This window comes from Dermacentor variabilis, chromosome 7 (assembly GCF_050947875.1).
Source record: "Dermacentor variabilis isolate Ectoservices chromosome 7, ASM5094787v1, whole genome shotgun sequence".
Classification (NCBI taxonomy): Eukaryota; Metazoa; Arthropoda; class Arachnida; order Ixodida; family Ixodidae; genus Dermacentor; species Dermacentor variabilis.
In genome coordinates, this window is record NC_134574.1 from 31,983,643 (window position 1) to 32,006,591 (window position 22,949).

Below are 22,949 nucleotides of genomic sequence, written 5' to 3' on the forward strand. Positions count from 1 at the left end.
AAGAATGGCCATTGAAAGAAGCAGTGTCATTCGACACAACCTGAAACAAACAAACAAAGCTTCGCCAGCAACTGCAATTTTTATCAGCATGGAAAGTGTCGAGCCTGCTGTGTATGTTAACGAATTAAAGGAAGTGAGAACTGAAATGGAAAGGATGTATACTGAAAAATTCAAAGCAGCACTAGTGAGATCAAAATCGGAGAAGTTGTGGGCGGGAGAAACTCCAACGAAACGAGCTTTATCAGACGAGAAAAAATACGCTTGTCGGAAAGAAATCCGCCAGCTAGCTAAAGGCAATCGCATTACATCCGACAAAAATGACATCAAGCAAGGGATCGTCGATCACTTTAAAGCAATTTTAGCTCATCCGCGGAATCCTAAATGTAGCTACCAGAATGAATTTCTCTCGCTGATGCCAAAGCTCGATGAAGAAGTCAGGACACGGCTGGAACTGCCAATTAGCCTGAGTGAGATAGAGTGCGCAATAGACGAGTTATCCATCGGTAATGCACCTGGGCCAGATGACTTGGGGGCCACTTTCTATAAAACCTTCAAGTCTGCATTGGCCCGTGTTCTTCACGAAGTTATCAGCGAAGCGTATGAGCGAAAAAGACTGCCCTTGTCGTTCGCAACCTCGCATATCGTACTAATTCCGAAGAGTGATGACGAGGAAAACTTTTGTTGCCAGGGTCATATCGCCCGATAACTCTAGCCAATGTCGACTATAAGATATTCACGAAAGCTTTGGCCAAACGACTGCAAAGCGTAATTAAAACTTGGTAGGGCCGCACCGGACTTGTGGCATTAAAGGCCGCAGCATTGCAACGAATGTACACACGGCTCGAAGTGTGCTTGAGTGCTGCGATGTGATTGGCGATCACGTCTCGTTGATGCAGATCGATTTGGCAAAGCTTTCGACCTCGTCTCGCACAAGGCTTTGTTCTGCATACTGGAACATGTGAACGTTGGCAAAGTCTTAACGGAAGGCGTCATGATGGCGTACAGAGAATGCTTAACGCGCATCATTGGTAATGGGGAGCTCACCGATAGCTTTCCCGTGCTTTCGTCGGTGCGGCAAGGATGCCCGCTTTCGCCCCTTCTATTTCCTGCTTATCTCGAACCACTCTGTTTGGCGATCAGAAATAACGAGCGCACAGCAGGCTATCGGCTGCAGGCAGCACACGTTAGAATTTTGACATATGCCGACAATATCGCGATTTTCTGCACAACCGAAGCGAGCATTAAGGAGGCAACGACTGTCGTTGAAGAGTTTTGTGATTCAACTGCAGCCCAGATAAACTGGGATAAGAGTTACGGCTTCTGGCATGGTAGTTGGAAAGACACGCCGGAGAGCTTTTATCGACTGAAGTGGTCGACGTTACCAACGCAATACTTGGGTGTGCCTCTCGGAAATTACCGTGAACCTGAATCGTACTGGCTAGATCAAGTGTCGAAAGCAAAGGAAAAGGCTGACGGGTGGAGTGGAAAACAATTGTCAATGTTTTCTAGAGCCACTGTTTGCCACCTTTTTTTAGTTTCTAAGATATGGTACGTTATGAATGTGTTGTGTGCTGCGAGGGTAAGCGTACAAAAAGTTTACCGCGCTTTCGCTATTTTCATTTGGGCCTCCACCTGGGAGAGGATGAGTCGAACGAACTTGTTCGTCCCGGTCAAGAAAGGTGGGCCTGGTTTAGCTCATTTGTTTCTGCGACAAGTCATCTCACGCTTTGTGTTGTTACGGGATCGAAACGATCCTTTTCTCCGAACAGTGATACCGGTACGGCTGTGTAGACAACTTCCAGGATTCATTGTTTCGACTGTTCGCAATATGCCAGGTGCAGTGACTAGTTACCTACGTGCAGTGGTATGTTCATATAAGATGTTGAAAGTACGTTTTTCACAGCAATACCTGTCCACCATTACCAAGAAAAAACTATACAGAGATCTCGTGGACACGATGTTCCCTCCACCTTTGTACCGTTTTCCGCAACGTGGAGGCCCAGGACAAGACGTTCTAAAGAGAGGGAAAAAAATGCCGATGCGGCCGTCAGCTCAATCTTTTTTCTTCAAATTGCACACAAACACACTTCCCGTTAAGGCCTGGCTTCATGAGAAGGGTATTTTCATCCCCTGGAGCACCGACTGCTTATTATGTAAAAAACCAGAAACAACAGAACATGCATTCTAAGATTGCTGGGACGCAATCTTTCACTGGGATGTTCTGCAGAGAACATTGAAAAAACAGTTACCCCTGGACCCATATGAAATACGCTTCGTACCGATAGATAACGCCGAGGATGTCCCGCATGACCTTATTATGATCCTGAGCCTCCACGCTATGTGGAAAACTACAGGTTTTCCCGCTCTCTTTAATGCAAACGCCATTTAATATAATCCAGGTGCCAGCCAATTTATTCTGAGCGCCAACATTTTTAATCCCAGTGCCAATAATTTAATCCAGGCGCCACCACATTTAATCCCAGCGCCATCCAAATTAATCCGCGTGCCAACTCATTTAATTCTTGCGCCAGCCATTTTAATCCAAGTGCCACACATTTTAATCCCAATGCCAGTCAGTTTAATCGTGTTGGAAATTCTTGAATTTCCTGGAAATTCTTGCAGAAGAGCTCGTAACAGGCTTCATCAGGGCCGTATATTCATTGATGCGATCACTATATTGGCGTCAGCACTATAGGAGCACAGTTTCCACGCCACCGCTGTTGTCATGGTTTCTAAACACTTCCATGTGTTATACCGCTCACTCATTTCCTCCTTTTCAAGTCGCGTTTCCGAGTGACAAGAGACACACATAAGTGAGGCAGAATCGTGACGGATATTACGCGACTTGGGTTGCGATCATGACATGCGATTTCATTCCCTATCGTCTTGCATATCGATTGACATTGTTCGCAAGGGCAAAACTTGCTCACCATTACTCAGGCACTTGGCATAATCACTCAGTGATTCAATATAGCTCACTGCTCTTGTATTTTGCATGCACTCTTGTGCTTCCGTCATGCATACCAAATGAAATGAAAACGCCGTCTGCTGAGTCCTCTGTTTGTTACACCACCATCGCAGGAGAACGGCGTGTGCAATTCGGCCTGCGGTGACGCAGACGATAACTTGTCTGCTTTAGCTTTTTTTGTTCTACTGCTCTGTCATTCAGAAGTACTTCCAGTAATGTAATTCTAAAGTGCACGAACTCTTCTTAGTACTTCCACGATTTCCCTGTCGTCTGTGAGCGCGTTCGACTTTTCGCTTGAAAAGCAGACGATATCGTGTCGTAACCTAGCGGACTCAGTAGACGGTGTTCACGGCGCTTCTGTAATAGTGGCGGTCTGAACTTTTGTTATGTGCTCCCGGTGCTACAGCTGTGCTTGATTTTTACCTGAGCTGACCGCCATGGAAGGTGGGACTCCTGAAGACGAACAGGCGAGCGTCGTGCAAAAGCGGGGTCCTCCGTTCAAGGATCAGAATAAGCCACGAAGGAAAAACAACAAGCTGTCTGACGTCGACCGATCAAGAATCGTCGATACTTCAAGGCGCGGCGGAGATTTGAGACAGCTCGCCGAGACGCTGGGCATAAATCTAAAAAAATGTAAGGTCGATTGCAACGACATACCGTGAAGTTTCGCTGAAAACGTTGGGCTCCATCAGAAAGTTCGGTGCCGACGTTGTCGCCGTCGTAGCAAGAACTGTCGACGAGAACCAAGCGTTCACGCTGAAACAGATAAAGCGAACCGTTGAACAAGAAATACCTGGCCTCACAATCAGCACCAGTTCTGTTGACCGCCTCCTTGACGCACACACCTACTCCATCAAATTAGCGACCCAGAGGCCGGTGGACCGCAACCGCTGCGACGTGAAGAAGAAGCGAAAAGAGTACGCGCAATGGTTACAAACCAATGGGCCACGGGTTTGCTGCTTTTACGTCGACGAAACGAATTACAATATATGCTGCTCAAGAAAATTCGGCCGCTCAAGAAAGGGCACGGCAGCGCTCCAGACGACTACTTCGACGAAAGGCGCGAACATCAACATCGTCGCCTGCGTGTCGACAAACTGTGTGCTGCACTGTGAAAGAGTCCATTGGATCGTATTCAATGACTTTCTCACCAACGTTTCCGCCCAGGCTGACTCTGAGGAGCCAGATACCGAGGCCGTCTTCATTTTCGACAACGCTCCCGCTCACAATCGCGCAGAACAGGCAAATCTGGTCAGCTCCAACCATTCCATAAAGCGCCTGCCGCCATACAGCCCTTTTTTTAATCCCGTTGCGGGAGTTTTCTCCAAGTTTAAATGTCAAGTTAAACAGTGCCTCAGTGAGCGGCGCGACGCAGTGCTGGTTACTCCACAAGGAGTTACACAAAAGGAGCACAGGTGCTCGTTGCTTGTAAATGCTGCACAACACGCTATGGCACTGGTTCAACGCGTGGATTGCGGTGCATTTGATAGGCACAACTTTTCTTTTATTCAGGCTGCGCTTAGAGAGCAGGACATCTAGTTGTTCTCGGTTTGTTTCTATAATCCCATTCAGGAAGTGCCCTGGTATCTTGTGAAATTATATACCGCATCCAATAAATTACATATTTTCGTTCAAAAGATCTCACCGTATCTTTGTACATCTCGTGTCGAGTGAGATGTCTCATAAAATACATCACGGCGCTGTTTTTTCGGTTGTACTTCTTGCAGTCCATCCTCGAGCTTTAGGAGAAAAGAATGCGCACTCAATCCCACGCATCCGAAACTCAGCTATTCGTCAATTTTCCACTTATATTTCATTAACGCGAGGCAACCATCAAAGTGTAAGCCTATACAAGGATGTTTTCTATCGAGGTCGGTAGCATGACAAGGCTTCTGGCAATATTAGAACCACCGGTCCATAATGACAAATTCATTTGTAAGAAAAAGGTGTGACTCAATTCGCATATTTCGCCTTTTAAAAATATCTTTATATTATTGCAGCCCTAAATGAAGAGCGCGTGCTAAATAGCCTTCATGGTGACGTCATGTGAGTCACCGCCATAAGACGGTTTGCGCGTCTCAATGCGTCTCTTCTCTAATACGATATCTTGAGCGAGTTCCTCGGAACAGCGCATTGTAAGTCACTAGTGATCACGTCATGTTAATGAGTGATGGTAAGTAGTTACCTGCCCTTTAAAAACCATTTCTTTTTATATACGTGCTGGCAGGTAAGGGGAGTTGACGCTCACGTACGAATGTAGTGACGTCACGTGAGTCACTAGTGATCACCTCATTCTATTTTGTGATAATGGGCAGGTTGTTTCTCTTTAAAAGCCATTTCGTTTGATATGCATGTCGGCAGGTTAGGAGAGTTCATGGTTGGGTGAGAACCATGATGACGTCAAGGGAGCCACTAGTGACCACGTCATTGGCTGGGTGACAGTGAGCAGGTTATTACCCGTTATAAGCTACTTCGTTTGATATGCATGCCGGCAGCTTAGGATAGTGCATGCGTGAGAAGCGTGGTGACGTCACGCCAGTCACTAGTGATCACGTCACTTGAGTCATTGATAGGGAGCATGTTTTTGAGCTTTGAAAGCGATTTCCTTTGATATGTTAGTAGGCAGGTTAGGAGAGGTGAGACGGCGGTGACGTCGAGTGAGTCACAAGTGAGCTAATCATGTCACTCAAGGATAAGCTGTTACATTCTCGGAACCATTTCATTTGTGGTATGCATGACGGAAGCATAACAGTGCATGCAAAATACAAGAGTAGTGAGCTATATTGAATCACTGAGTGATTATGCCAAGTGCCTGACTAATGGTGAGCAAGTTCTTACCCTTGCGAACAATGTCGATCGATATGCAAGACGATAGGGAATGAAATCGCATGTCATGATCGCAACCCAAGTCGCGTAATATCCGTCACGATTCTGCTTCACTTTTGTGAGTCTCTTGTCACTCGGAAACGCGACTTGAAAAGGAGGAAATGAGCGAGCGGTATAACACACGGAAGTGTTTCTGAAGAAACCATGACAACAGCGGTAGCGTGGAAACTATGCTCCTATAGTGCTGACGCCAATATAGTGATCACATCAATGAATATACGGCATTGATGACGCCTGTTACGAGCTCTTCTGCAAGAATTATTCGTTTCTCAATCAATTTCCAACACAATTAAATTGACTGGCATTGGGATTAAAATGTGTGGCACTTGGATTAAAATGGCTGGCGCAAGGATTAAATGAGTTGGCACGCGGATTAATTCGGATGGCGCTGAGATTAAATGTGGTGGCGCCTGGAATAAATTATTGGCACTGGGATTTAAAATGCTGGCGCTCAGATTAAATTGGCTGGCACCTGGATTATTTTCAATGGCGTTTGGATTAAACTGAGCGGGAAAACCTGTAGATTGCAATTTCAAAACGGAGACATTGTTGTTCGACCGGCTCGGGAAAACATCATTGAGAGTGATGTGCGTGTGAGAGATGCTTTCAAAGCGCTGCCTGATCGACCACAATGGATCTCCTTATTTGATGAATTAGTGTTGTTAGAAAGATTTTAGTAACGTGTTGGCCAAAGTGTGGTCCACACGTTTTATCTTTGTAAACCTTGGTCGAGTACGTCGAAGTCAGCAATAAAGAAAAAAAAATAGCTCAGTGGTAGAGCACTGGTCTTGTAAACCAGGGGTCGTGAGTTCAATCCTCGCTGGTGGCTGTGCACGCTTTTTCTATTCGCAAGTTTTATCTGCGCGTAATGCAAGGCTACATAGCTAAACCGTTTTGTGTGCAACTTCGTATCGCCGCTATAGCTCAGTGGTAGAGCACTGGTCTTGTAAACCAGGGGTCGGGAGTTCAATCCTCACTGGTGGCAGTGCACACTTTTTCTATTAACATATTTTATCTGCGTGTAATGCAAGGCTACATAGCTGCACCGTTGTGTGTGCAACTTCGCATCACCTCTATATCTCAGTGGTAGAGCACTGGTCTTGTGAACCAAGGGTCGCGAATTCTATCCTCACTGGTGGCAGTGCACTCTTTTTCGATTCCCATATTTTATCTGAGTGTAATGCACGCGCTACATAGCTGAACCGTTTTGTGCGCCACTTTGAGTCGCCGCTATAGCTCACTTAGGCAACTTGTGTGAAGATTTATGTTTCTCTGAGACCAAAAAGATGCTTGCCTGCGTACGGTAATGCAAATTTGGTTGAAAGAGGCACTGCCTGAATGTTGTATCATCCAGTCCTGTGAAACGCGTACGTGTGCGGGGCTTTCTTTGGGAGGTTGTGCGCGCTTTTCAGCGTTTGAAAGTTCGCTTTTCTGCACAGTATCGTGCTGATCTTAGAAGAAAACAACTTTATAAAGACCTTATTGACGCTATGTTGCCTATACCTTTGTACCGTTCCATATACTGTGTTGGCTCTGCAGGGAATGTACTGAAGAGAGTGAAAAAGATGTCGGTGCGGCCCTCAATGAAATCATTCTTCTTTCAGCTGGACACTGGCACACTGCCCGTGAAACCATGGCTACAAGAGGAAGGAATATATATCCCATAGTCCTCAAGCTGTCTAATCTGTAGAAAACCGGAAACTATAGATCACATGTTCGTTCACTGCACAGACGCTGTATTTCACCGGGACGTCTTGCAACGACCTTTAAAGAAGCAGCTTCCAATATCACCTTATGGCAAAAGATTCCTATCGGTAGATAGCGGAGACGAAGTGCCGTGGGATATGTTTATGCTTATCAGCTTACACAGTATATGGAAAAATCGAATGGCGTTTAGGCATGCAGATGAAACTATCCTCATTGTACGAGAGTATTTTATTGAAAATGTGGCTTATGTAAGAAATGTGTTTAAGGCTAAAGAAAAACAGCCGGAATGGCTCCCAATAATGGATGACCTCGCCAAACTGAAACGCTTTTAATCCTTTAGTTTGAGCTGGCCAGTGCAGCGCTTGCATCTTTTACATGTAAAGCGATATTAGTGTTTTGTACGTCTTCCATTGTGTCATGTGTCAAGAAAGTAATAAAGAAAAAAAGCCGCTAAAGTTCAGTGGTAGATTTTCTGCTTCCGGCCACCAAGCGTGATGGACATATGATGACGGGCTCCGGTGGAGTGGCTTCAGCGGCCAGTTCTGGCCGCGGTGACAGGGCTACGGAAATGGAAAACGACTACCAGGTTGTTCTGCCAAGTCTCCCAACCGGGCGTTTAGGTTTAAATACTGTTTTTTTGCACGCGGATATCAGCGGCCGCCCGTACCGAGTGGAAGATTTTCGAGACGCGTTGGCTAGGCAATCGCTTCTCTCGGATGTTATCGCCCTGGGGGCGTATCGGATGAGCCATGTCTGGGCCATCACGCTGGAGGATGCGGATGCCGTTAAGAAGATTGCAGGCGTCGGTGAGCTGCGCGTCAAAGAACGCGGCTGCATGGATATTGACCCAGCGAACGAGGACGTACGTCTCAAGCTCCATTGGCTGCTTCACACCGTGCCAGACGAGGACGTGCGTGTCGCGCTCGCACCGTACGGGAAGGTCTCCGAGGTGGCCCGGGAGCGCTGGCGTGTGCACGGCGTGTCAGAGAAAGCCTCAACGAGCAAGATGGTCACGCTGAAATTGAAAGCTGACGTTAAGCTGGACGACTTGCCGCACCAGCTTAACGTTGGGGGTGAGTTGGCACTCGTCGTTGTGCCTGGAAGGCCTCCGTTATGTCTTCGCTGCCGAGGTACGGGACACATTCGTCGGGAGTGTAAGGTACCGTGAAGCGGAGCTTGTCGACGTTTCGGTCACGAAGACGGTGAGTGCCCCCGTACTTATGCAAGCATCGCCGGCCCTGGAACCAGTGAAGATGCCTCGGAACATTTGATGGATGAGGCGGACGCAGAAGAGGCAGCGAGGACAACTGGGAAAACGGAGATGAAAGATGGGCCTTCGTTTACGCCTCTAGTTAAGCAGAAGACAACGACAACGTTGACGTCTTCTGCAGTGGTGGCATCTAAGCTAGCGCAGCGTGGCCCCGAAAGCGACAGCGGTCACAGTGCGGTGGCCGATGCGAAAGCTTCGCTGAAAACCCCGGACCGCGTGGAGCCTCGCATTGCCGACGTTATGGACGCCGACGATGAAGCGGCTGCCCTAACCGCTGGGAAACGGTCCCGCGAAGAGAGCGCCGGTGAGAACCTGCAGCCTGGTGGTAGTAGCAGTGGGGAGCCGCCTCCAAAAACGACAGGAAGTCGACGTTCCTCGTTGAAGCCGCGGCCAAACCTTTTGGCCGAGTCACGGCAGGCAGGTAAACTGCCTCCGTAATTTTTTTCTGTGTTCTGTGAGATGTCAGCGTTACACTGGCGCGTTGTATGTGTTTATGCCCCCAATGTTGCAAGTGAACGTAATTGTTTTTTTTATTCCATTGAGCCGTACTTGAATTGTGACAACGTGTTGCTTGTATTGGGAGACTTCAACTGCTTATGTGCTGCTACTGACCGAGTGAAGTGTAGACCAGTGAGGGACAAGAGCGCGGAACTGTTGACTGAATTTGTGCACGATTATTTATTGGAGGACGTTGGAAGTGTGTTTTCGGCTGGAACACGGCCTGATTACACACACTTTCAACGCGACAGTCACGCAAGATTAGATAGGCTGTATGTTTCCGCTGATCTCGTGCCACTATGCACCGCCTATGATGTATAACCTGTGTCGTTTAGTTATCATTGCCTTGTGAGCGCGACGTTTGGAACGAAGGGAAGGAAATCACGCTTTAATTGGTACCTTTGGAAACTAAATGAGAAAATTTTAGACGATGAAGGATTTGTCAAGGAAATTAAGAGCGATCTTGATGGTGTACTAGCTGAGCAAGCGGACTGCTTGCTCAGCTAGTACGAGTGAAGAAAGAACGAGTGAAGCTTAAAGCTATAGGAAAAAGTAGCGCAATTCGGTATAAACATAAAGAAAAAGAAAGGGAACTTCGCGAACAACTCGAGTGCTTGGTTAGGATGGAAACCAATAAGCCAGGAAATTTTAGTAAAGAAATAAAAGACGTGAAGTGTCAGATCGAAACAATTGACACTGACAGGTACAGAGCAGCAATAATACGCTCAAGGAGCGATAACTTGTGGGCAGGCGAAGCGCCTACAAAGCGGGCGCTATCAGATGAAAAGCGGTACGCTCGCCAGAAGGAAATCAGGCAAGTAAGATACGAGGGGCACTTTACAAGCGACCCTAGTGAGATTCAGCGCGCTATTACGGAATACTTTGCTGAACTTTTCGGCAATAGGCACGAGCATGCGCAAGGGTTTGAAGGGGATTTCCTCCGACTAATGCCAACACTCGACAATGATGTAATGGAGCGTCTTGAATTGCCTATTACTTTGGAAGAGATCGAGAAAGCAATAGATGATCTTCCGTCTGGAAAAGCGCCGGGGCCAGATGGGCTGAACGCTGCCTTCTATAAAACCTTTAAACATGGTGTTTCTCAGTGCTTGTTACAAGTGATAACAGAAGCCTATGAACGCAAAAAAGTTCCGTTGTTCTTTGGTATTTCACACATTGTACTTATTCCAAAGTCTGATGATCCGAAGAAACGAATGTTAGTGGGTTCCTACAGACCTATGCGCCTCACTAATGTCGACTACAAGGTGTACATTAAAGTACTTGCCAGACGACTTCAGAGTGTAATCGACAAATTGGTGGGGCCGCACCAAACCTGTGGCATCAGAGGACGCAGCATTGCAACAAATATACATGTGGCCAGAACCGTATTGGAATGTGTGGACGCGCTTGGAAGCCAGGTAGCTATGATACAGCTGGACTTGGCCAAAGCGTTCGACCGTGTTTCACATGACATTCTTTTCTCCATTCTAGAGCATGCTAACCTGGGTAGTGTAATAGTAGAAGGAGTAAAAATGGCGTACGCAAATTGTATGACACGCATTATAGTTAATGGTGGCCTTACTGAGCGCCTCACAGTGCGTTCTTCGGTGAGGCAAGGTTGTCCGCTCTCTCCCCTGCTTCTTGCAGCGTATCGTGAGCCTTTATGTCTGGCCATTATCAACAGTGATTACGTCACGCGTTTCAAGCTGCAATCTGCTCAGGTGAAACTTCTTGCGTATGCGGACGACATAGCGGTATTTTGCATGAACAGAGATAGCATTTGTGAAGTTACAAACATTCTGGAAAGGTTTTGTAACCAGACTGGATATCAAGTAAACTGGGAAAAAAGTTCTGGATTTTGGCACGGGGAATGGGATATTACACCGCAATTTTTCTCACGGCTGCAATGGTCTCCCATGCCAACGCGATGCCTTGGTGTGCCCCCAGAATGTTATCGCGATCCCAGCCCACTTTGGAACGAAGAGATGTCAACGGCGAGAGAGAAATCGGGAGCGTGGCAAGGAAGGAATCCGTCAATTTTCTCACGTGACTTTGTCTGCAATGTTTTTCACATTTCAAAAATATGTTACCTCATGAATGTGCTGTGTGCTTCGCGGACCTCTATTCAAAAATTGCATCGTATATATGCCGTCTTTCTTTGGACTTCGACCTGGGAAAAAACGAGGAGAACAAACCAGTTGATTTCAGTGAAGAGTGGAGGCCTCGGACTGGTTCATTTGTTTTTGCGTCAAGTGGTATCGCGCTTTATTTTCTTTTGTGATCAAAATGACACCTTCTTAAGAACGGTTATACAGGTCCGATTGCAGAGGCTACTCCCAAGAAACAAAGTGTCCTCTGGTGAAAACATGTGCGGTGCGGTAACCGGATTTTTGCTCGAGGTTGTGCTTTCTTGTAAGTTGTTAGAAGTGCGTTTTTCGCCAGTCTATTTGTGCAGTGTTCCCACGAAAAGCTGTACAAAGATCTTGTGGATATCATGCTGCCGGTGCCATTGTACCGTGCGCCTTATCGTGGAGGCCCAGGGCAGAATATTTTAAAGCGAGTGAAGAAGATGCCAGTTAGGCCAGGCGTGAAAACATTCTTTTTCATGTTACACTCTAATACATTACCTGTCAAAACGTGGCTTCAAGAAAAGGGAATCTTTGTCCCTTGGACAACGAATTGTTTTTTATGTAAGAGGCCAGAGACAGTCGAACATGTTTTTCTGGACTGCTGGGACGCGATATTCCACTGGGACGTCCTACAGAGAACTATAAAGAAAGAGTTACCACTAGACACACATGGTATCAGGTTTTTACCGGTTAATCGCGATGATGTACCATATGATTTGTTCATGCTTCTTGGCCTCCACAGCTTGTGGAAAACACTAATGCAAGTCAGGCATGCAGATGTTAATACGCGCAGTGCACGTGAAAACTTTATTGAAAGCGCTGCTTACCTACGGGAATGCATCCGGGCACAGCATGATCAACCTCAATGGGTAACACTTCTTGATGATTTAGTGAGTTTGAGGAAATTTTAACTTTGCTTGCCTCAGCTCAAGGGTAGCTGAAGTGCTTTATCGTTTGTGACTTATTGTTCCTCATGTGAACTTCGGAAATAAAGAAAAAAAAGTTCAGTGGTAGGGCACTGGCCTTGTAAACCGGGGATCGTGAGTTCAATCCTCACTGGTGGCAGTGCAATCTTTTTCTATTCACATATTTTATCTGAGTGTAATGCAAGCGCTACATAGCTGAGCCGTTTTGTGCGCCACTTCGCCTCGCCGCTATAGTTCCGTGGTAGAGCACTGTTCTTATAAACCGGGCATCGTGAGTTCAATCCTCACTGGTGGCAGTGCTCACTTTTTCTATTCACATATTTTATCTGCGTGTAATGGAAGCGCTACAAAGCTGAACCGTTTTGTGCGCCACTTCGCCTCACCGCTATAGTTCAGTGATAGATCACTGGTCCTGTAAACCGGGCATCGTGAGTTCAATCCTCACTGGTGGCAGTGCACACTTTTTCTATTCACATATTTTACGTGCGTGTAATGCAAGCGCTACATAGCTGAACCGTTTTGTGCGCCACTTCGCCTCGCCGCTATAGTTCAGTGGTAGAGCACTGGTCTTGTAAACCAGGCATCGTGAGCTCAATCCTCACTGGTGGCAGTGCACACTTTTTCTATTCACATATTTTATCTGCGTGTAATGCAAGCGCTACATAGCTGAACCGTTTTGTGCGCCACTTCGCCTCGCCGCTATAGTTCTGGATTCCACTTCCGGCCACTGTAGTGTACGGACGTGGCTGTCATGAGCTCCGTCAGAGCGGCATCAGCGGCCCAGCATGGTCGCGGTTCTAGGTTTTTTGTTAACGAGGATCCTGATTATCAGGTGCTACTGCCTCAACTACGAACAGGGCGACTTGTTACGAATACTTTATCTTTGCATGCTGATATGCGTACAAGGCCATACCGCGCGGAAAACTTCCGTGACATGCTGTCGAGCATGAAGTTGCTGTCTGACGTTGTCGCCCTAGGGGCGTATCGAATGAGTCATGTATGAGCCGTGACTTTCAAAAGTAGTGACGGAGTGAGAGAGCTGCTGCGGGCAAAGGACTTGAAGGTGAAGGATAGACCATGCATCGTTGTCGACCCTGGAAATCAAGCAATGCACCTCAAGCTACACTGGATGTTACACAACGTGCCGGACGAGGACATTCGTGAAGCCCTGGCGCCTTACGGCCGAGTCACGGATGTGGCAAGAGAGCGGTGGCGGGTGCATGGCCTTCAGGATAAAGGTTCTTCAACGCGCCTGGTCACCCTGATGCCGAGGAATGGCTTGGGGGCGGACGACGTGCCTCATCTGTTACGGATAGCCGGTGAGGAAGCTCTCGTGGTGATTCCTGGAAGAGCACCACTCTGCCGGCGTTGCCGCAACACAGGGCACATCCGGCGCGACTGCCGCGTCCCTCGCTGCGCACGTTGTCGTCGTCATGCCCATGACGAGTCGCAGTGCGTGAGGACATACGCAAACGTGACGGGGCCAACGGCTGCTAATGAAAGCGCTGAACTTCTTATGGACGAAGTGGATGCCGAGGAAGCCTCTGCCGGGAGCGCCAACGAGGCGAAGGTTACATCGACACAGCCACCGAAACCGCAGGGGCAAACGACTGCCGGAGCGGTGGGTGTGCCTGGAACGCCTACGCGACCTGTGAGGAAGGGCTCGGCCGTCGACGTTCATAAGCAAGACATCGCGGCCAAAGAAACGCCTGCCGTTTCGACTATGGCATCAGCTGACAACGAAGCGAAGGACGTTACCAATGCTATTGTGGCGGTCGGGAAGCGAACACACGAAGAATCAACAAGCGACGACGTGAAAACTGGCAAACCGAACAGCGAGGTGCCGCCGCCAAAGTCGGTGGTAATGCGCCGGCCGTCATTACGGCCGACGCCGAATATCCCGCCGGTCAAAAGAACGGCGGCGCCGACGCCAAAGTAGCCGTAGGTACTTGTGCCTGCAAAGGCACTCAGACGCGAGCTTGCGAGAGCCCAACGCTACCGAAGGGTCGGCGAGGTCAGCTGCTGCTCAAGCTAAGTATTTTATGGACTGCACTTCAACGTGTCGCGAAACAGCTGCTCTGTCCGTTAGCACTTGTAGACGAAACTATTAGTAGACCTAGAAGTGCTACGTGTGATTATATACGTTTTTGTTTTATGCCTACCTTTCCCGCTTATTAACAATGGATTTGAAGAGGGGAATACGAGTTGCTACTATTAATGTACGCGGCCTCGCTTCAAGACGGAGGCAGTACCAGCTCCGCCGACTATGCGTTGAAAATGAACTCGATATTATAGCTATACAAGAGACGAAAGTTGAAAGCGAGGAGCAAACAAACAAAATGGTAACACCTTTCAGAACATATTATAACATATGCACATGTCACGCTGTCGGCACGTCTGGTGGATGCGCTGTCTTGGTTCGAAGGGGTATTGGTATAAATGAAGATATGGTTGCTGTGAGCGTTTTATTGTTCTTGATTTTTCTTTTAATGGATCACAATGGAGTATGATATGTGTGTATGCGCCAAATGATATCAATGAAAGATGTCGTTATTTCTCGAATCTAGAAGAGTATCTTCGTTGTGACAAGTACATCATCTCTCTTGGTGACTTTAATTGTGTGTGTCATGCAGAAGATCGTGCTAAACGTAAATTCCCGCAGGACAAGAGTGCAGTGATATTGAACACCTTAGTAAATGACTACAACCTAGAAGACGTTGGTCGCCTTTTGGCCAGTACTTTGCAGCCGCAATTTACACACTATCAACGAGATAGCCAGGCACGACTTGACAGACCCACTACTGCCACAACTGAGTGAAGACTCCACTGCATCCTTGCCTTCTGGGGTAAACACTGCCCGATCCGAGTGCTCTTCACAAATTAAGGACGAAAAACTTGCATTTCCTTTACGTGTTGCCACTTTGAATGTACGGGGATTGGCGACTAAGAAACGGCAAAATCAACTTAACCGACTTTTTATGGAAAATAACTTTTACATAGTGCCGTGCAAGAAACAAAGCTAGAAAGTGAGGAGCAAACGAATCGAATGGTGGGAACTTTTCGAAGGCACTTCCGGTGGTTGTGCAGTTTATATAAGGAACGACGTGGGCATTGAAGGTGAAAAAGTAGTTGCGTCAGAGGCGGGACGGTTACTTGTTGTCGATTTTAGTACTGCGCAAGGGAATGGCGTGTTATTTGTATATAAGCACCAAACATCGATTATGAGCGTGTTCTTTTGTTTGAAGACTAAGAGCAAGTTTTAAAGTGTGATAAATACTTAATTGTGCTTGGTGATCTTAATTGTGTATGTTTGGCTGAACATCGAGCCAAGAACATCCCTGTACGAGATAAAAGTTCACGAATGCTTGTTTCACTGCTCCAGGAATATTATTTAGAAGACCTCGGTTATTTATTCTTAGGAGGAAGTAGCCCTATTTATAACCATTACCAGCGTGGAAGCTCTGCTAGTCTGGATAGAACCACTCTGAAGCGAAACATGTGTCTTTAAGCAACCATAACCTTGTCATGACTACACCAGGAAGCAACCTCAGAAAAAGCCGTTTTAATTGGGCTTTGTGGAAGTTCAACGTGAAACATTTACAAGATGAAAAATTTATGGTGTGTAACAAAAAGAATTAAACAAATTACATCCAAAGAGCCACACCGGTGGGCAGCTGAGTGGGAAAACTTTATGAACGATGTCAAGATTATTGCGATTGAACGGGTAACCATTATTAGTCAAAAGCAAAAGTGTCATGAAAAAGAATTCCAGTGCCAACTAGATTTTCTTATATGTAAGAAAAAGGGCAATCTCGGCATGTAATTAAAAGCAATTTGCGAAGTGAAAAGCAAACTAGACGTAATTGCAACCGAAAAGTACAGAGCAGCAGTGATAAGGGCGCGAGCCGAAAAGATATGGTTGGGTGAAACGCCCAACAACCGAGCGATGTGTGGCGAAAGAAAATACGCGGCTCAAAACTAAATACGACATATCAACTACCGTAACGAACAGACATCAGACATGAGTAAAATTGAGCAGGCATTTGTCGAACATTACAGCGAATTATTTGCGAATAAAAGAGGCGATAAAACTGGGCTGAGAACCGAGGTTATTCATCTAATGCCTCAGCTCGTTGAAGAATGTAAGACGCGATTAGAACAGCCAATAAGTATAGTGGAAGTCAAAAGTGCCATAAAAGAATTAACTCCAGGAAAAACACCTGGCCGGACGGAATAGGAGCAGGCTTTTACAAAATATTAATTGAAGAAATAACGCCCAATTTTGCATAAGGTTATTAGGAAAGCCTTTGAGGAAAAACGGTTACCGCCTTCCTTCCGCTCTGCTGGTATTGTTTTGATACCGAATACAGATGATCTAATTAGACGGTTATCAGTAGGGGCCTATCGCCCAATAACTCTTACAAATGTGGACTGCAAGATCTATACCAAAATTTTGGCAAAACGTTTGCGAAGCGTTATTATGCTTTCGGTTGGACCGCGCCAGACATGTGGAATAAAAGGACGTTCGATATGTACAAATATGCATGTAGCCCGAAGCGTTCTAGAATGTTGTGATGCCATCTCGGGACGAGTTGCCATGTTGCAACTCCATCTCGCCAAGGCTTTCGGCCGTGTCGCACACGATGTTCTTTTCTCTGTGCTTGAACATGTCAATATTGGCAAAGTGTTATTAGAAGGTTCAGACATGGCTTATAATGTTTGTACTGTACGCATCATACTTAACAAGAACCTCACTCAGAGTATTGGCGTCCGGTCATCTATAAAACAGTCATCGCTGCTTCTAGCTTTTTATCTTGAACCCTTCTGCCTCAGTCTTATTATTAATGAAAAAAGTACATGGTTTCAGGCTTCAGACTCATCGTGTGAAAATCCTTGCCTACGCTGATGATGTAGGAATCTTTTTCACTGACCGCAATAGCATAGAAGAAGCCATAAGCGTCACCAAAGATTTTAGCAAACAGACAGGTTCCGCCATAAACCGGGAAAAAAGCGTTGGTTTCTGGCACGCAATATGGGACTTTAAACCAGAAAGATTTGTGACCATCACGTGGGCAAGAAATCCTTCTACGTATTTATGCATGGCTCTCGAGCAATATAAACAAACTGCAGATTACTGGCAATACCTGACGCCAAAGGTGAAGGAAAAAGTTGGAGGGTGGCAAGGCCGCGAAATATGGATGTTTGAAAGGGCCAGTACGTGCAATGTTTTTTTTTATTCCCAAAGTGTGGTATGTGTTGCAGTTTTTCTCAATGTCACGCGTCCACGTGCAGAAACTGCACCGAATATTTGCGGTTTTTATTTGGGGCTTCAATTGGGAGAGAATCAGCCGCAATGATCTGTTTCGCTCAGTGAAAGACGGAGGCCTCGGCCTTTCGCGTTTTTGTGTTCCTGGGGGACCAGAGAGACCCGTTTTTGAAAGCGATGACGCAAATGCGATTTAAGAATGTATTGCCCGAATTTGTTGTGTCTAGTGCGGCTGCAATCGACTGTGGTGTAAAAGGTTACTTCTGGGAATTAGTCACGTCATTTAGGATACTTAAAACACTCTTCTCTTTCGAGTACCTGAGCCTTGTACCGAGACAGAAACTATATAAAGATTTAATCGATGTAATGATGCCAGTACCGTTACACAGATTGCCAAACATTGCAGGCCCAGGGCAAGATGTATTAAAAAGAGTTAGGAAAATGACTGTTAGAGGAGCTGCTTAAACATTCTTTTTCAAATTACACACAAACACACTCCCTGTAAAAGCATGGCTCGATGAAAAGCGAATATTTGTACCAAGGACAACAAACTGCCTCTTGTGATAGAAACCAGAAACAATCGAACAGACGTTCATTGATTGTTTGGATCCAGTCTTTATTTTGGGATGTTTCGCAACGAACCCTGAAGAAAGAGTTACCTATAACACCACACGGAATTCGATACCTCTCAGTACAGAATGAAAACAGCTTCCCCTATCACATGATCATGACACTGGGGCTACACAGCCTTTGGATAACGAGAATGAGGGTCAGGCACGCAGACCCCAAAGCAAACTCAGCCAGAGAAAACTTTATAGAGAGCATAACCTTCATGCGCGAGGTATATCGTACTTAAACTGAGCCACCGGATTGGATTTTGGTACTTGATGAGTTGGTACGAATAACTTTTTTTTAATTAACCACATGGGTCAAGCAGACCAAGGTGGGTTTTATGTATGTGAATGCCCTTTCTGAATAAAAGTTTAAGAAAAAACGCCGCTATAGCTCAGTGGTAGAGCACTGGTCTTGTAAACCAGGTATCGTGAATTGAATCCTTACTGGTGGCAGTGCATACTTTTTTCTATTCACATATATTATCTAAATTTAATGCAAGGGCTACATAGTTGAACCGTTTTGTGAGCAACTTCGCGTCGCCGCTATAGCTCAGTGGTGGACTCTGCTTCCGGCCAGCGAGCGTGACGGACGCATGATGGCGGTCTGTTGGAGCGGCTTCAGCGGCCTTTTCTGGCCGCGGAAACAGGACGATGGAGCAGGAGGGCAGCTACCAGGTTGTTTTGCCAGGTCTGCCAACAGGTCGTTATGTTTTAAATACAGTTTTTTTACACGCTGATATTACGGCGCGACCGTACCGCATTGAAGATTTCCGTGACGCATTGGCACAGCATTCGCTTCTTCCGGATGTTATCGCCCTGGGGGCGTATCGCATGAGCCATGTCTGGGCTATCACTTTCAAGGACGCGGACGGGATGAAGATCTCGAGCATCGGGGAGCTGCGTGTAAAAAGCCAGCGCTGCCTGGTAATTGACCCGGCGAACCAGGACGTTCGACTGAAGCTCCACTGGCTTCTACAGAATGTGCCTGATGAGGACGTGCGTGTCGCCTTTGCGCCCTATGGAACAGTAACCGAAGTAGGCCGGGAGCGCTGGCGTGTGCAAGGTATGACAGAGAAGGGCTCAACTACCCGGCTCGTCACCCTCAAGTTGAAAGCGGGCGTGAAGTTGGATGACTTGCCACACCAGCTGAGCGTTGGCGGTGAGTTGGCGCTTGTGGTACCAGGTCGACCCCCGCTGTGCCTTCGGTGTCACGGTACGCGCCACATCCGGAAGGAATGTCGCGTCCCGCGTTGCGGAATGCGCCGACGTTACGGGCACGAAGAAGACCAGTGTACTCGCACTTACGCGAGCATTGCAGGCCCGGGAACCAGTGAGGACTCGGCTAAGATGCTGATGGACGAGACGGATGCGGAGGAAGAAGCCCGTGCAGGTGGACAACCACAGCGAGATACTCAGCCATCGTTCATGACTCTGGTGAAGCTGAAGGCGGGGCCCTCCCGCGCAACAGATGGTAGTGTACCGGCGCAGCATATGCCTAAACAGGACGACGTTGACAAGGTGAATGAGGCGGCGAAAACCGCGGTCACCGAAGAAAGCAACGTGGAGACCCCCGGTATTGATACCATGGAGACGAACCAGGAAGCGGCGAGCACCATGGCTGGGAAACGTCCGCATGAAGAAAGCGTCGACGTGAAGCTGCAGCCAGGCGGTGGCGGCGATGAGCTTCCGCCGAAGGCAGTTGGATTGAGACGCTCGACTATAAAACTGCGGCCGAACCTTTCGGCCGACACGCGGAAGGCGGAAAAACCGCCTCGTTAGTAGAACAGGGTCCTGGTCGGTGTCAGCGCCGGTTGTGTTGGTCGACCGGTGTCAAGACGTCCTGGCAGTCGTGAGGAAGGCTACGTCAACCATGAAAGTAGGCACCATGCGGATAGAGGCGTTTCTTCTTCTAAGACATGGCTTTTAATCTTATTGCTCCACTTCGAGTTGCGACCTTGAATATCAGAGGGCTGGGAGGAAGAAGGTGACAGTACCAGCTTAATCGCCTTCTTCTGGATAACAATATTGATATAATTGCTATACAAGAGTCGAAAATAGAGAGCGAAGAGCACACTGACCGCATGGTGTCTTCCTCTCAAGCAAACTTTCATGTGTGCGTCTGTCATTCTGTTGGGAAGTCGGGTGGGTGCCTTGTATTCATCCGTAAGACGTTAAGAGCGAACGTAGAGTCTGTATTTGCATGCCCAACTTGTCGCCCTTTAATTGCTGATTTCATTTTTTTCAAATTTATGGTGGCGAATTGTTTGTGTATATGCTCCCAATGTAGAAAGTGAGCGTAAATTTTTCTTTAAATCCCTTGAGCCATGGTTGAATGGCGACAAGTTTTTGTTTGTAATGGGTGACTTCAACTGTGTGTGCGCCGCAATTGACAGAGTGAAGTGTAGGCCGCTGAAGGACAAGAGCTCTGAAGTGTTGAACACTCTTGTCCATGAGTATGGTCTCGAGGATGTTGGCAATGTGCTCTCCACTGCGACCCACCCTGAATACACGCACTTTCAGCGGGAGAGCCATGCGAGACTTGACAGGATGTCTGTATCTGTAGATCTTATGCCGCTATGTTCTGGTTATGACGTTAAACATGTGCGTTTCAGTGATCATTGCCTCGTGAGTGTGACTTTAGGAGTGAATGGCAGGAAATCGCACTTTAACTGGCACTTATGGAAACTGAATGCAAAGCTTTTCTAGGATGAAGGGTTCATTGTGCAAGTCAAGACCAAGCTATACAAACTGCTAGACGCGCAGCCGGCTAGTTTGGCAACTGAATTGGAGGGGTTCAAAAGTGGGCAAAAATGAAAGCAATACAAAAGAGCAGCGTGGCTCGTTATAAAGAGAAAGAAAAAGAAAAAGAAATGAACGGCCAACTTGAATGGATGCTGAGCCTGGAAAGTAGCGCGCCGAGAACTTTCACGGAAGAAATACGGGAAGTGAAATGCCAGCTCAAAAGAATTGACGCCGATAGATTTAGAGCCGCCGTCATACGCACAAGGTCTGAAAAATTGTGGGCTGACGAAATGCCAACAAAACGAGCGCTATCAGACGAGAAAAGATACGCTTGCCAGAAAGAAATTAGGAGCATCCGATATGACGGCCGGACTTCGGAAGATGCGAGAGATATTCAGAGCGCTATAGCCGAACATTTCATGGAACTTTTTAGCAATAAGCTCGACACCATAGAAGCCTTTCATGTAGACATTTTAAGACTGGTGCCAACACTAGATGACGAAATTAAGGAACGCCTTCAAGTGCCTATAACTTTAGAGGAGATAGAAAAAGCAATAGACGACCTACCATCACGAGAAGCTCCTGGGCCAGATGGGCTAAGTGCGGCCTTTTATAAAACCTTTAAGCTTCCTGTTGCACAGTGCATGCTCCATGTGATAACCGAGGCTTATGAACGCAAACAGGTTCCATTATCTTTCATTAAGTCCCACATCGTTCTAATTCTCAAGACTGATGATCCGGAAGAACGACTGTTCGTGGGGTCATATCGACCGATTACTCTCACCAACGTCGACTACAAAGTAGTTATGAAGGTTCTAGCAAACAGACTGCAGTCTGTGATCGCGAAATTGGTAGGGTCTCACCAGACGTGTGGAATTAAAGGCCACAGCATCGCCACAAATATACATGTCGCACGCCGCGTATTAGAGTGTGTTGATGCAGTTGGCGGTCAGATAGCAATGTTGCAGCTCGACTTGGCAAAAGCCTTTGACCGCGTCTCCCACGAAATTCTTTGTTCCATCCTGGAACATTCCAAACTAGGCGACGTTACAGTAGAGGGCGTTAAAATGGCATACAAGAATTGTACAACCCGCATTATACCTAATGGCGATCTCACTGACAAACTTGCTGTACGTTCTTCAGTAAGACAGGGATGCCGGCTTTCCCCCTTGCTTTTCGCAGTGTATTTAGAGCCGCTATGCCTGGCAATTATCAATTCTGACCGAATTTCCGGTTAAAGACTGAAGTCATCCCACGTGAAAGTACTCGCGTATGCTGACGATATAGCGGTGTTTTGCGCTGATAGACAGAGCATCTGTGAAGTCACGAGTATGGTAAAAAAATTCTGCGCTCAGACTGGAAGTCAGATCAATTGGGGGAAAAAGTTCCGATTTTGGGCATGGCGAATGAGACGTAACAAAGGGTTGCTTTTCTCGGCTTCGATTGTCCACTTTGCCAACGCGGTATCTAGGAGCACCTCTGGATTGTTATCGGGATCCCCGCTCGTACTCGAAAGATGAAACTTCGAGAATGAAAGAGAAAGTGGTCGCGTGGCAAGAAAGACAGCTATGAATGTTTTCCCGTGCCTCTATCTGTAATGTCTTTTTGATTTCGAAGCTCTGGTATGTCATGAATGTGCTGTGTGCGACACGAACAGCTATTGAAAAAATGCATCGTGTTTTTGCTGTTTTTATTTGGGCGTCGACCTGGGAAAGAGCCAGCCGAACTAACCTGTTTGTTTCTGTTAAAAGCGGAGGCCTTCGCCTGGCGCATCTTTATTTGCGACAAGTGGTCTTGCGATTTCTGTTTTCGCGAGATCAAAGTGATCCCTTTCTAAGAACTGTTATGCAAGTGCGCCTACAGAGACTGCTCCCTGGAAGAGTAGTCTCCTGTGATAACATGTGTGGTGCTGTGACAGGATACTTGCGCGAGGTTGTTCTTAA

At 47.0% G+C, this 22,949-nt stretch overlaps 2 non-coding genes across 2 annotated transcripts; both read left to right on the forward strand.

Moving 5' to 3' along the window:
• Positions 1–6,767: 6,767 nt before the first annotated feature.
• TRNAT-UGU (transfer RNA threonine (anticodon UGU)) lies at positions 6,768–6,839 on the forward strand. The gene has a single exon. It is a non-coding gene; the product is annotated as a tRNA-Thr (tRNA).
• Positions 6,840–12,922: 6,083 nt separating this feature from the next.
• TRNAT-UGU (transfer RNA threonine (anticodon UGU)) lies at positions 12,923–12,994 on the forward strand. The gene has a single exon. It is a non-coding gene; the product is annotated as a tRNA-Thr (tRNA).
• Positions 12,995–22,949: the final 9,955 nt, after the last annotated feature.